At 42.8% G+C, this 15,514-nt stretch overlaps 1 long non-coding RNA gene across 2 annotated transcripts; it reads left to right on the top strand.

Moving 5' to 3' along the window:
• Positions 1 to 1,607: 1,607 nt before the first annotated feature.
• Positions 1,608 to 11,819, top strand: LOC124383193. Of its 2 annotated transcripts, none has more exons than XR_006925233.1 (2): positions 1,608 to 1,779; positions 11,610 to 11,819. It is a non-coding gene; the product is annotated as an uncharacterized LOC124383193 (long non-coding RNA). The 2 variants fall into 2 exon arrangements; XR_006925234.1 differs by lacking the exon at positions 1,608 to 1,779 and adding an exon at positions 6,690 to 6,759.
• The last annotated feature ends 3,695 nt before the right edge of the window (positions 11,820 to 15,514 follow it).

The raw sequence follows: 15,514 nt of genomic DNA, 5'->3' as shown, positions 1-15,514 counted from the left end.
TATTTTGTTGTCTTTTGTTGTTTTTACTGGAAAGTGGCTTGTGCTGCTGTAGGGTGCTCTATAAATCAAATTTGATTGATTGATTGACCAAGATGCCATGCTAACAAATTCTTTTAGTGAATGAAGTGGTCTAATGAAACCTGAACCTCATATATAATGGATCTCTATCCCGGTATATAATGGATCTCTATCCCGGGATATGATGGAACTCTATCCCGGTATATGATGGAACTCTTTCCTGGTATATAATGGAACTCTTTCCTGGTATATAATGGAACTCTTTCCTGGTATATAATGTATATACCAGGAACTCTATATAATAATATATAATATAATGGAACATAATGGAACATATAATGGAATATATATAACATATAATGGAATATATAATGGAACTCTTTCCTGGTATATAATGGAACTCTATCCTGGTATATAATGGAACTCTTTTCTGGTATATAATGGAACTCTTTCCTGGTATATAATGGAACTCTTTCCTGGTGTATATAATGTATATACCAGGAACTCTATATAATAATATATAATATAATGGAACATAATGGAACATATAATGGAATATATATAACATATAATGGAATATATAATGGAACTCTTTCCTGGTATATAATGGAACTCTTTCCTGGTGTATATAATGTATATACCAGAACTCTATATAATAATATATAATATAATGGAACATAATGGAACATATAATGGAATATATATAACATATAATGGAATATATAATGGAACTCTTTCCTGGTATATAATGGAACTCTATCCTGGTATATAATGGAACTCTTTTCTGGTATATAATGGAACTCTTTCCTGGTATATAATGGAACTCTTTCCTGGTGTATATAATGGAACTCTTTCCTGGTATATAATGGAACTCTTTCCTGGTATATAATGTCTGGTACATCACAGCCTTTAAATCAGTGTTATATTCAATGTGTCATTATCCGCATGTGGCGAGTCAATGATCATGTCGTTTGTGTGTGTGTGTGTGTGTGTGTGTGTGTGTGTGTGTGTGTGTGTACCTATTAAAGAACTCACCATTGCTGAGTTAAAAGCAGAGGTAAAATGGGCACCTGCAGGCAGGGTATTATTTTGTTATGTGCGTGAAGTGTGACTTTAAATAAATATTGATTACAACCTTTTTTTGTAAAAGCAGCAGGTACTGACATTTAACTGTTGATCGAGTAAAGGGAGAGTGATTCTTTTTCCTTCTTTCAGTGTGAGCACTCAGAGGAACAAAAATACAAGAAAGGGCATACATTTTTTACATACTGTGCACACACAGAGCGCCGGATACAGAGGGTTAAGGGCCTTGCTTAAGGGCCCAACAGTGTCAGCTTGGTGATGCCAGGGCTTGAACACCTGACCCTCCAGGCTGTAAGCTAGCACCTTAACCACTAAGCTCCCTCTCCCCCAACCATAACATATCATGCCTAATTATATAACTCCATCCCATCGTTTGGGGGTTCCCGTTTATGTTAATTATTTGTATGGCCGCTCCTACTACCTTTTTAAATCAGGAGTACTATTATACTCCTTGGTCCTGCTGACTCTTAGAAGAATATTTTTCTCCTGGCACTATCCAGGTTTTTAATCTCCCTTAGGTAGCCTGTCTCATCCTTGTTGGAGATCAGGTGCACCACAACAGTGTCTGCAGCAAACTTGATGATGGTGGTGGAGTTGGAAGTGACCACACATTTGTATGTGTACAGTGAGTACATTAGGGGGCTCAGAACACAACCCTGAGGAGGTCCAGTGCTGAGGGTAAGTGTGAATGAGGTGTGTTTGCCCACCCATAAGGCTTGTAATCTATCTGTCTATCTGTCTGTCTGTCAGTCAGGAAGTTAGCGATCTATTGACACAGGGGTGGGCTGAGTCCCAGGACCTCCAACTTAAAGGTGAGCATTGAGAGAACTATGATGTTAAATGCTGAACTGCAGTCCACAAACAGACATCTGAAAAAGAACATCTGGTTCATCATAAAACTGAACTCGACAGTATAATATACCATACAATATCATGTCATAACAAGTCCACTATGTAACCATACTGACACAACTCTTTATACATTTGGGCTTCTTCCATATGTACATGGTGATATACTGTATATGTGAGTACACCGTCACCTGCGAAAAGCTCGGGTTCAAACTGTACACACATTAATTATTGCCTCTCGCATCAGTCTCCAATTCTCTCAGTGACGTAAGCAGGGTCTCAGATTGTGTACCTGCAAACTGTGAAATTTGAAACTTGCTTGAAATTTGTGAAATTTGCTTCTTGACACATACACACACACACACAAACACACACACACACACACATACACACACACACACAGCACAGTTTTAATGTAAAAATCCATGTAGAGTATCACACTAAACCTAATTCAGTTGATATATTCAGGTTTTGCTGAGTACCATCTCATAAAGAACACATTTATTCAAAGAAGCTGCACTGCTGCTTGTAAGGAGATGAAAAAATCCCAAAAGTGCCACAAGTGAGACAGAGTCCAGATATAACCACCTGAAATACCTTTCCCTGTATTTATTTATTTAGATGGGAAAGATTTTCATTACTTGCTGGCAAACTTTTAAGATCCATTCACTGCTTGACAAGACAATAGAATCAGAGCCGAACACTAAAGAGGTGAACACAGTTGATGAACGAGCCAATAACAGGACAGAGACACAGACAGGATCAAAACATTGGAACATGACCAAACATAAACAACAAATCCTGGAGAGCAGTGTGTGTGTGCAGCAATTAATATGGTGAGATGGTGTATAGATAACGTGCAGTATTTCTGTTCTAACTTTAGATTCAGCTGCAGTCATGAATGATTCAGTGACTCGATGATGAGTTCTAGACCTGTTAGAGCACACTGCATTCCAGTTTGTGCAACATTCTAGCGTTCTATCACAATGACTATCAGAGCAAATAAAAGCTACACAGTACTAGTGTAAAGAAAGCCAGAGATATGTGTGTGTGTGTGTGTGTGTGTGTGTATCTAAACTGGATGTATGCACTTGAAACTGTAAGTTGTTAATTAGCCTGTAAAAGCTGCTTTTCTCTAAAGGTGCTGTAAACACTGCTCTGATTGAAAGGTCTTCTGGATGACTAATCCAATTTCAACAGCAGCCAAAGTAAACATTCGGAAGCTGATTTTTTATGCAACATCGTTTTTACATAATTGTGTTGATTAAACAATAAATAAGTGATTTGCATGAAAGATTAAAAGAGCAGAGAGTACAAATAAATCGCTTGCCTGGAGATATTACATCATCTCACATCATCTCCGTATACAGAGCACCAGACACTCATTATTTTACCACTGACTAATCACTTACTCGCTCCTCACACCACTGACTAATCACTCACTCGCTCGCTCCTAACACCACTGACTAATCACACACTCGCTCGCTCCTCACACCACTGACTAATCACTCACTCGCTCCTCACACCACTGACTAATCACTCACTCGCTCCTCACACCACTGACTAATCACACTCGCCGCTCCTCACACCACTGACTAATCACTCACCGCCGCCTCCTAACACCACTGACTAATCACCACTCGCCTCCTCACACCACTTACTAATCACACACTCGCTCCTCACACCACTGACTAATCACTCACCGCCGCTCCTAACACCACTGACTAATCACACACTCGCCTCCTCACACCACTGACTAATCACTCACTCGCTCGCCCCTAACACCACTGACTAATCACTCACTCACTCCTCACACCACTGACTAATCACTCACTCGCTCCTCACACCACTGACTAATCACTCACTCGCTCCTCACACCACTGACTAATCACTCACTCGCCTCACACCACTGACTAATCACCACCGCCTCCTCACACCACTGACTAATCACTCACTCGCTCCTCACACCACTGACTAATCACTCACTCGCCTCACACCACTGACTAATCACTCACCGCCGCTCCTCACACCACTGACTAATCACTCACCGCCGCTCCTCACACCACTGACTAATCACTCACTCGCTCCTCACACCACTGACTAATCACTCACTCGCTCCTCACACCACTGACTAATCACTCACTCGCTCGCTCCTCACACCACTGAGTAATCACTCACCGCCGCCTCACACCACTGAGTAATCACTCACCGCCGCTCCTCACACCACTGAGTAATCACTCACCGCCGCCTCCTCACACCACTGACTAATCACTCACTCGCTCCTCACACCACTGACTAATCACTCACTCGCCTCACACCACTGCCTAATCACACACTCGCCGCTCCTCACACCACTGCCTAATCACTCACTCGCCTCCTCACACCACTGACTAATCACTCACTCACTCGCTCCTCACACCACTGACTAATCACTCACCGCCGCTCCTCACACCACTGACTAATCACTCACCGCCGCTCCTAACACCACTGACTAATCACTCACCGCCTCCTCACACCACTGACTAATCACACACTCGCTCCTCACACCACTGACTAATCACTCACTCGCCGCCTCCTAACACCACTGACTAATCACACACTCGCTCCTCACACCACTGACTAATCACTCGCTCGCTCCTAACACCACTGACTAATCACTCACTCGCTCCTCCTCACACCACTGACTAATCACTCACTCGCTCCTCACACCACTGACTAATCATTTACTCACTCCTCACACCACTGACTAATCACTCACTCTCCTCACACCACTGACTAATCACACACTCGCCGCCTCACACCACTGACTAATCACTCACTCGCCGCTCCTCACACCACTGACTAATCACCACTCGCTCCTCACACCACTGACTAATCACACACCGCTCCTCACACCACTGACTAATCACTCACTCGCCGCCTCACACCACTGAGTAATCACTCACCGCCGCTCCTCACACCACTGAGTAATCACTCACCGCCTCCTCACACCACTGAGTAATCACTCACTCGCCGCCTCCTCACACCACTGACTAATCACTCACTCGCTCCTCACACCACTGACTAATCACTCACTCGCTCCTCACACCACTGACTAATCACTCACTCGCTCGCTCCTCACACCACTGACTAATCACTCACCGCCGCCTCCTCACACCACTGACTAATCACTCACCGCTCCTCACACCACTGACTAATCACTCACTCGCTCCTCACACCACTGACTAATCACTCACTCGCCGCTCCTCACACCACTGACTAATCACTCACTCCTCACACCACTGACTAATCACTCGCTCCTCACACCACTGACTAATCACTCACTCGCCTCCTCACACCACTGACTAATCACTCACTCGCTCCTCACACCACTGACTAATCACTCACTCGCTCCTCACACCACTGAGTAATCACTCACTCGCTCGCTCCTCACACCACTGACTAATCACTCACTCGCTCCTCACACCACTGACTAATCACTCACTCGCTCCTCACACCACTGCCTAATCACTCACTCGCTCGCTCCTCACACCACTGACTAATCACTCACTCGCTCCTCACACCACTGACTAATCACTCACTCGCTCCTCACACCACTGACTAATCACTCACTCGCTCCTCACACCACTGACTAATCACTCACTGCTCCTCACACCACTGACTAATCACTCACTCGCTCCTCACACCACTGACTAATCACTCACTCGCTCCTCACACCACTGACTAATCACCACTCGCTCCTCACACCACTGACTAATCACTCACTCGCTCCTCACACCACTGACTAATCACACACTCGCTCCTCACACCACTGACTAATCACTCACTCGCTCCTCACACCACTGACTAATCACTCACTCGCTCCTCACACCACTGACTAATCACTCACTCGCTCCTCACACCACTGACTAATCACTCACTCGCCTCCTCACACCACTGACTAATCACTCACCGCCTCACACCACTGACTAATCACTCACTCACTCGCCTCACACCACTGACTAATCACTCACTCACTCCTCACACCACTGACTAATCACTCACTCGCCTCCTCACACCACTAACTAATCACTCACCGCCTCCTCACACCACTGACTAATCACTCACTCACTCCTCACACCACTGACTAATCACACACTCGCTCCTCACACCACTGACTAATCACTCACTCACTCCTCACACCACTGACTAATCACACACTCGCTCCTCACACCACTGACTAATCACACACTCGCTCGCTCCTCACACCACTGACTAATCACTCACTCACTCCCCACTCACTGAAAGTATCGAAACCCCTGATAGATCTGACTTTCTCACCAGTCTGTGTGATTGGTGTGTGGTGCTGCCAGTGTGAGATCCGAGCTCTGAGCTTTGGTGCTCCTTTTTCCACAATGACCACCTGCAACACAAATCACTTTCAGTTCTCCACATTCACCAACAATCACATCGAGCACCTGCCCCTTTTGCTTTTTCAGTCGTGTGGGAAGTTCAGGAATTTGCAAAGACACGGATTTAGCCAAATTCCAAATTTCAGGATTTTGTTGATTTCAGGAGTTTGTTGAAGTGAGAATTTAGTAACATAAAGAAGGATCATCCTAAATAAAGGTGACCCTAAATGAGAAGAAGAAGATAAGGTGAGAATTTCGTCTAATTAGGAATGAGACAAAGTGATCTTAGATTTCTAACAGACTTGTTTCACTTACGTTCCTCACCCTACACATCATCACCTTGAAGCACTAACAGCTTTAAAAGTACGAGAGTTTTCTCTAATAATCACCACATGGTGCTCAGTGCCAAGTTGTCATGGTGAGTAAATCGAATTGTGAGAAATATGAACAAATGCAGTGTGAAAAGAGTTAATTATAGATTATATCACAGCTGACCAAGTCTCGTGCCTGGTGGGGAACATATCCTATAATACACACACTTCAGAAATAGTGCTGAGATCATTCTTGGTTCTGCATATACATCTGGTGTGATCTTGTGTTTTTTTGTTCTCGGTGTGTAAATCATTCCATCATTACGGTTAATAAATCAATCTGAGTGTAATAAACTCTGGTGTGCACTGAGGTTAAGGAACATCCAGGTCTTTATGATGTTCATCCTGCTGGACAATGTTCACATCTTTTGTGTTATTCAGGACAATATTCCTGTAGCTTCTTGCTTGTAAAACTACAGTATGTTTCTTTTTGTCTTGTAGCCATCATCTCCACCACTAGCCACTTCAAATAAAGATGTCTACTTAAAGCTTAGTATGACTAATATGAGGTTCTCCTGATGTTCCTCCACTTTGACATTTGATATGTTGGTTGTTTTGAGCCATCAAGGGAAATGTTCAGTGCAGTTTCTTGTAGACACGATTACTGCATCAGCAGCAATCACCTCCAGAGACTCTCCCAGGTCCTACAAAGCTCTTTCTTTCTTTTTCTCACTGTGAATCTCCTGCAGAGAGATGGATGGATTGTAATGAGTTGATGTATGGGAGTGTGTTAGACGGCGTTCACACTGGGCATGTTTGCTGCTGTCTTAGTGTGATTGTTCCCATCGTTCCCCCACAGCGTTGCACACGTGTCCGTCTTACGCTGTCTACACAGATGTCCATGAGAAAGCAGCTTTCTGAAGTTTATTATACATGCATGCTGTGAAAACGAATGATGACAATCAGATTAAACACAAGTAAGTGCAGCTGACCTCAGAGAACCTTCTACTCTGATCTTGGGTTCGGTACCTGGTTCCACATGACAGCTTTATCATGATTAATGTTTTTAATGTTTCAGACTAAACTTTTTTTTATTAAAATTACAGAGTTTAATATTAAAAAGATAGAGTACTAAATCTTAAACTGTAAAAATCCTACTGATACAGCTGTGAATGCTGATACAGCTGTGAATACTGATACAGCCGAACCTCCAAATACTGATACAGCTGTAAATACTGATACAACCAAAACTGTAAATACTGATACACCTGTAAATACAGCTGAACATGTTACTATTGATACAGCCAAACCTGTAAATACAGATACAGCTGTAAATACTAATACAACCGAACCTGCAAATACTGATACAGCTAACCTGTGTGCACTGATACAGCAGAACCTCTAAATACTGACACAGCTGTAAATACTAATACAGCCGAACCTGCAAATACTGATACAGCTGTAAATACTGATACAACCAAAACTATAAATACTGATACAGCAGCAAATACTGGTACAGCCAAACCAGTAAATACTGATACACCTGTAAATACTCATACAGCTGTAAAAACTGATACAGCCGAACCTGTAAATACTTTTACAGCCAAAACTGTAAATACTGATACAGCTGTAAATACTGATACAGTCAAACCTCTAAATACTGACACAGGCAAACCTGTAAATACTGATACACCTGTAAATACTGAAGAAACTGAGAATAAGACTATAGTACTGAGACTGATAGTGTTGAATTACACAAACACCTTGGAAAAAAGAAATGCTCTCATGTACTTATACAGGTTTTTATTAAAACAAACAAACACACACAAACACACACAAACACACACACGCCGGTTTTGTCTGATTAAATGAGATGAATGCATTGTGTTTGTGCTGCCTCTGCATCTGATTCCACACCCAGCTGTGTGTGAGAGAGGAGTGTAAAGGGACAGTGTGATTACAGATAATAAGGACTAATGTGAGGAACGTAAGCAGCAGAAATAAACACACTCATGCTGGAGTTGCAAAAACCACACTCATTTGTTCAACAATTTAAGATGATGATGAAAAATTGCGTTAAGAGAGAAAAAAAAGCCCCTTTTTTGTACTTTGTTTACTCCAGTAGAGTTGACGGTGTTAGCGGTGTGAGCATGGATGTCAGGAGCAGATGGTGAAACCTTTAAAAAGATCAGAAAATTTAGCAGTGAATGGAGGAGGAACAGATCTGAACTGAATACACAACAACAACAAAATTAAACCAAACCCACAAAATGAACAGAAAGTAACATTAACAAACAAATAATCTTGAAACCAAAACCGTGTGAAAATCATGCAGAGACTTTGAGCAAAAATATTATGCATGTGCTAATTACCATGTATGTGATTCAGGTGCCAAACAAACACGTTTCATGGTGCATTGGCTTGTGGGATATGTAGTCTCATAGCCTGATTCTGACAAAGTCCCTTTTTGTGCCTCGCTCCTTATGAACAAAAGTCTCCTTTGAGGAATGATGGTTTGGGTAGGGGGTCATAGGCAGCCCATGCTCTGTGGGGGTCCCTGGGAGTGCTGCCAATAACTAAAGCTTCGAGTAGTTACTTTTTTACCCAAGCTTCAAAGTAGCACAATGTCTTTGGCTGAGATCGATGTGATGTGACAGCCTTTTCAGAGCAATATAGCAGTGTAACGATCTCAGCCAGACACAGGGGCAAAGCAACTTCCTCATCAGGGCACAGAGGCAGAGCGACATCCTCATCAGGGTAAACTCTGACTCTGACCATACGTCCTCCCAAGCTCTCAGAGCTCACTGTTACCCCTGCAGAAGGGCTTATATAGCTAACTGTGTGTGTGTGTGTGTGTGTGTGTGTGTGTGTGTGTGTGGATATGCACACACACACACACACTTCATCAACAGAGAATAGAGTCATATACACGATGTGTTATTGTCTCCTGAAGGACGCTCCACAGTGTGAGAGAGCAGCTGAAGTGTATGTGCATGTGACATCAGGACTCCCTGTGTGTTCACCGTCTGGTGTGTGTGTGTGTGTGTGTGTGTGTGTGTGTGTGTGTGTGTGTGTGTGTGTGTGAAAGTCACCGCTGTTTCATGCAGTGTTAATTAGCCTTCTGTTTACACACATCAGCTTTACTATTTATGTTCACCGTACACTATTTATACCACACACACACACACACACACACACACACACACACACACACACACATTTAAAAGCATATAATATAAACAAAATATTGATTTAAAACAACAGTAACTTTTGAGGTAGAAAGAACATTTTCAACACATTTTGAATTCAGAAACATATGAACATATATTTATCTGAAATAATAAAAAAAAAATTAATATAATTTTTAGCATTAAAAGTTCTGATGTTACCATTTTTAATATAATGTAAAACGCTGCATATAATGTAAATAAAATTTGCCTCTAATTTGCCTAATGTATCAATGGCAGGTGATCAAGGCAGCAAGTCCTTCTCTATTGGCTTCAGAAATCAGAATCTCTGACGTGTTTTAATATAATTTTGTCCATGAATGTGTATTAAATTCTTCACAATATTCTTTTTGTTTGTTTGAGTCAGATTTAGTCACCACATCATGTGTTTCTGGGGTCAAAGCTGCGTTGAGTTCAGATTTCAGCACTGCAGGTGCTTGCAGCAGTACAAGTACAGATTTTGAGTTAGCAGCACCGGGGCCATCTAGCAGGTGTACTATAACATTTTAATGTCCTTTGATGAGAAAAAAACTTATTTGGTCGCAGAAACACTTACAGGACGTTTTCTTTCCTGAAGAATTTGCACAAAAAACACGCAAAATGCGCAGAATCAATGAACAGAAACGCAGGAACCCGGGGTGATGTGATGAGATGAATCTCTGTGTTTCTGCTGGAGATGATGTATGTGGAGGTGTGTGTGTGTGTGTGTGTGTGTGTGCTTCTGCTGGAGATGATGTATGTGGAGGTGCAGTTGTGGCTCCAGTGAAAGGAGACGTGTTGAATTGTGATCATTGTGTTTGTTGCTTTAGTGATGATGTTGATTGTGACTGTATGAGATCCTGTGTGTGATGCAGCTCTGATCTACTGCACTTCTCTATAATACTGATGATTTCTACAGATGTGATGTCATAATGATGGGATCAGAAGGTGGACTGGTTCAGGTAGAACATCACTGAAGGCCTCGGGCTCGTATATGTACATAGGGTTCTTTTTCTCATTTTCTAAAGAATTAATTTTTTAGGGAAATGTTTGGGGACTCAGCGCTAAATATTTCATTTGAAAAGATTCCTAGAGAAGGAGGATTTGTGTAAATGATACTGATTTGTTCATCTAGTTGGAAAAAAGCTCTGTTTTTTATTTAAAAAAAAAATAAAGAAAAATAAATAATTAATATCCTGCACTATTAATGTTCTCTTGTAGTGTTCTTGTAGTTTCCCCTAAGTTCCGCAGAGTCTCACCAACATTTGTCTTCTTCTGGAACGCTGTCTAATGTGTGTGTGTATGTGTGTGTGTGTGTGTGTGTGTGAGTGTATAATGATGAACTGTACACAGAAGATTGGTTATAACCCTCAGCTTCAGCTCCTTCCACCTCCACATCCTCAAATCGATCTGTGCTGATGTTTCCAGTGACTAATTACCCCATTTGTGTGTGTGTGTGTGTGTGTGTGTGTGTGTGTGTGTGTGTGTGTGTGCATTTTCCATCTCAATCTGTATCGAAAATTTCTGTGTGTGATTGCTTTCCTGTAACCATAGACTGTGTATAATATAGTGTTTGTAAAGGTAACACACACACACACACACACACACACACACACACACACACACACACAGGGTGTGAGAAATGAATTAGTGTGATTTTGACTGCAGAAATATAGTTTTTCTGAAGTTGAATGTAGAAGTGTATTGTGTTAGAGTGATGATTGACCTTCTGCATGTTCATCTCCACACAGAATTGCAAAAGCTCCATCAGCATGACCATCAGGTTCTCTGTCTCCTCCATCTTCACCGAGACCCTTCTGCCATCAGATGTTCAGCTTAAGAAAAAGTTCGGAATTCAGGACCCTGCTGTGCTCCTAAAGAGCTTCAATACAACAGAGACATTCATGCACCTGAGATCAATGTTATAGTACAGCAGAAACTAAATATTTATGTCACTGTGATATTTGAGTTTTTCTTTCGTTACTTATTTTTTTTACAATTCTGGATTTTACTTCTTACGATGGAGTTAGGAGTCAGCACACACTGAAGAGCTTTCCAAAGATCATACCTGAGATCATTTGACTTGACCTGTCCAAAAATGACCTGACTTGAAGATCATACCTGAGATCATTTCAACTCAAATAAAGAAGCTTTTATTGTCATTTTAACCATACCCTGCAGACGCAGTACACAGTGTAAAGAGACAAGGTTTCTCCAGAACACAGTTACACATACAGAATACAGTTATCAAATCAAATCAAATCAAATCAATTTTATTTGTCACATACACATACATACAGGGTATGACATGCAGTGAAATGCTTATTACGACGGTCCGGAATGAGGGAATAGGATGGGGAGAAAAATAAAACAAAGAAAAAGAAGACAGATAAATAAAGTATACTTATAACTATATAAAATAAAGGAATATATAAAGGTATATATGAGAAAAAAGGTGTATATACAAAATATGTTAATGGCAGTAAACAGTAAATCAGTAAACAATTTAAGGTGGTTTATGTAATTGTCCTTAAAGTGACCGTGTGCGGTATGATGAGGTGTAAAGTGACCGTGTGCGGTATGAGTTTTTAGATCCTGGGTGTTTCCTGGTTTACACTCCGAATGGCCTGCGGGAAGAAGCTCCTCCTTATTCTCTCTGTGTTCACTTTCCGGGAGCGGAAGCGTTTCCCCGAACGCAACAATGAAAAGAGTCCATTGTTGGGATGGCTGAGGTCCTTCACAATGTTCCTGGCTCTGGTCTGGCACCGTGTGCTGTAGATGTCCTGCAGGTTAGGGAGTTTGGTGTGGATAGTATGTTCAGCTGAACGCACCACCCTCTGGAGGGCTCGCCTGTCCTGCATGGTGCTGTTCCCGAACCAGGAAGTGATGCTACCCGTAAGGACACTCTCAATGGTGCAAGTGTAAAAAGTCTTTAGCACCTGAGAGGGTAGTTTAAAGTCCCTTAAGAGTCTCAGATGGTACAGACGCTGCCAGGCTTCTTCACCAGAGTGTTGGTGTGACAGGACCAAGACAGATCTTGTGTGATGTGAACACCCAGGTACCGGAAACTGTCCACTCTCTCCTGGGGTCCTGTTGATGTTTAGCGGTTGGTATGACCGCTCCTGCTGAAGTCCACTATCAACTTTTTAGTCTTGATGACATTCAGGAGAAGGTTGTTCTCCTGGCAACATCTCTCCAGGTTTTTAACCTCGTTTAGGTAGGCCGTCTCGTCGTTGATGGAGATCAAGCCCACCACAACAGTGTCGTCAGCAAACTTGATGATGGTGGTGGAGTTGGAAGTGACCACACAGTCATATGTGTACAGTGAGTACAGCAGGGGGCTCAGAACACAACCCTGGGGAGCTCCAGTGCTGAGGGTGAGGGTGGATGAGGTGTGTTTTCCCACCCGTACGGCTTGTGGTCTGTCTGTCAGAAAGTTAGAGATCCATTGACACAGCGGCAGGCTGAGTCCCCGGACCTCCAACTTACAGGTGAGTGTGGAGGGAATTATGGTGTTAAATGCTGAACTGTAGTCCACAAACAGCATCTTTGTATAATTCCCATTTCTGTGGTCCAGGTAGCTCATCATGGTGTGGAGAAAATGAGCAATAGCGTCCTCAGTAGAACAATTCTGACGGTACATGAACTGTAGTGGGTCCAGTGTGTCTGGTAGTAATGCAGTGATGAAGTCTATGACCAGTCTCTCAAAGCACTTTATCACTACTGAGGTCAAGGCTACAGGGCGAGAGTCGTTAAGGCAGGTGGGCTGGGGTTTCTTCGGGACAGGAACAATGGTGGACTGTTTGAAACATGAGATGACAACAGACTGTTCAGTGAGAGTTTGAATGTCTCAGTAAACACCGGTGCTAGCTGGTCAGCCCGTCGCGGATGGTTTTATCCACCCATGGCTTCTGTTTGGGAAATGTTCTAATGGTGTTTTTTTGCACCTTATCATCCAATAGTTTTCCGATGAATTCCACAACTGCTTCCGTAAACATTTTAACGTCATCAGAAGACTGTGATTATAGTCTTTAAAAATACAGAACACCAGAGAGTAAGAACAACCAATGTCAAAACTCCAATTGGTGCTGGTACATCTCTAGATGGTACGTGGTGTTTGTGGGCATCTACTTCTTTAAAGGACCACAATCTTCATAATTTGGGACGTGACTGGAGCTGGAGCAACCTCAGGATGTCTCGGGATGGAAGAGAAAAATATGCAGTGGAGAGGAATTAGCATAGCTGCTGTTCATGATATTAACAGCGCAAGTTGATAATGTGATGTGATCAGATGTTGTGGAGCACAAGGTTATGATGTGATGTGTGTTATGTGTAGAACTCGCTAAAAACATACAATATGAACTCAAACACACTCAATATTTATTTCACTTCACATCATGTCTTCAGCACCACCATATTATATTATTATACTATTTACATGCTTTTTACATGCTATATATATATATATATATATATATATATATATAAGATGTAACAGTTCAGTAACACACAATTGAGTAAGTGTGTGTGTGTGTGTGTGTGTGTGTGTGTGTGTGTGTGTGTGTGTTCGTCCACAATGCTGTTGGCTTTGCGGATGCAGCATGTGGTGTAACCGGGAGAGAGAGACTCCGATGATCTTCTCAGCTGTCCTTACTATCCTCTGTAGGGTCTTACGATATGAGATGGTGGCACCGCTCCGCTCCAGAGTCCCAAGCGCCCAATCCTTGCTGACTACGTTGCTCCACCCCCGGGTTTCTCCAAGGTGTTCGCATGGCCCCTGGGATTTGCTCACGACATGGTCCAGACCTCCACAGAGCATGCCGCTCTGCCTCAGACCTCCGCAGAGGGCGTCGTTCCACGCTTCTTTTGACCTTTCCTGACCTCCAAGGTGTTCTACACATTTGCAGTTCGCCTCAAGCTCCACTGTGTCCGCTGCTGGCACTTCACTTTTCTCATGCCCCAGGATTATCGTGCCTTTCCAGCATTCATTCACTGACAGTTTCACACAAACATAGTCTCATCAGTATGAGATGTGAAGGAAGACAATGTAATCAACAGGTGACGGTTCCCTCCATTTCTTCCATCACTTTATATAAAGCCTCAGTTTGACTGTGGGAGGAGCACCTGTGAAACTGTAGATGTTCCACAGTGTTTCCTCCTGGACTTTATCCTGGATTCAGTTCTTGTTTTCAGCGAACTCCCCCCCCCCCACCCCCCGCCAACACGTTAGCATCGTGAGATCGCGCTCTCGTGCTTGGTGACGCGTTTCCTCGCTCTCGGGCTCCGGTTCTTTCTCGCGACTTCTGATGACTGCCTTCCGTGCCGAGACCATCTTTCATCTCGAAGCATTTGACCTTGTGAGAACGAACGGAATTACCTCCCATCACTTTCCCTGATGAAGTTTAACACAGCGTCTATTTACCCACAGCCATGAATATGTATTTCAATTTATTTATTTCTTCCTAAAAAGTGCTGTGGGGATGAAACGTGTGTGAGTGTTTGTGCATTTGTGTGAATCTCGAGATCTGTTTGGTGCAGCATTTAAAAGGGGGGTGGTTTATGAGATTCGGAGCTCCAGAAGCCTTCAGGTGAGTGAAGGTGACTCATTCCGAATCGTTTGATTGCATGACATGTCATCGTGGCTGTAAGATCAAAG

The sequence above is a fragment of the Silurus meridionalis genome, chromosome 3, assembly GCF_014805685.1.
Source record: "Silurus meridionalis isolate SWU-2019-XX chromosome 3, ASM1480568v1, whole genome shotgun sequence".
Lineage (NCBI taxonomy): Eukaryota > Metazoa > Chordata > Actinopteri > Siluriformes > Siluridae > Silurus > Silurus meridionalis.
The sequence above is the reverse complement of the archived record's forward strand: the minus strand, read 5'-3'. Positions and strand labels throughout refer to the sequence as shown.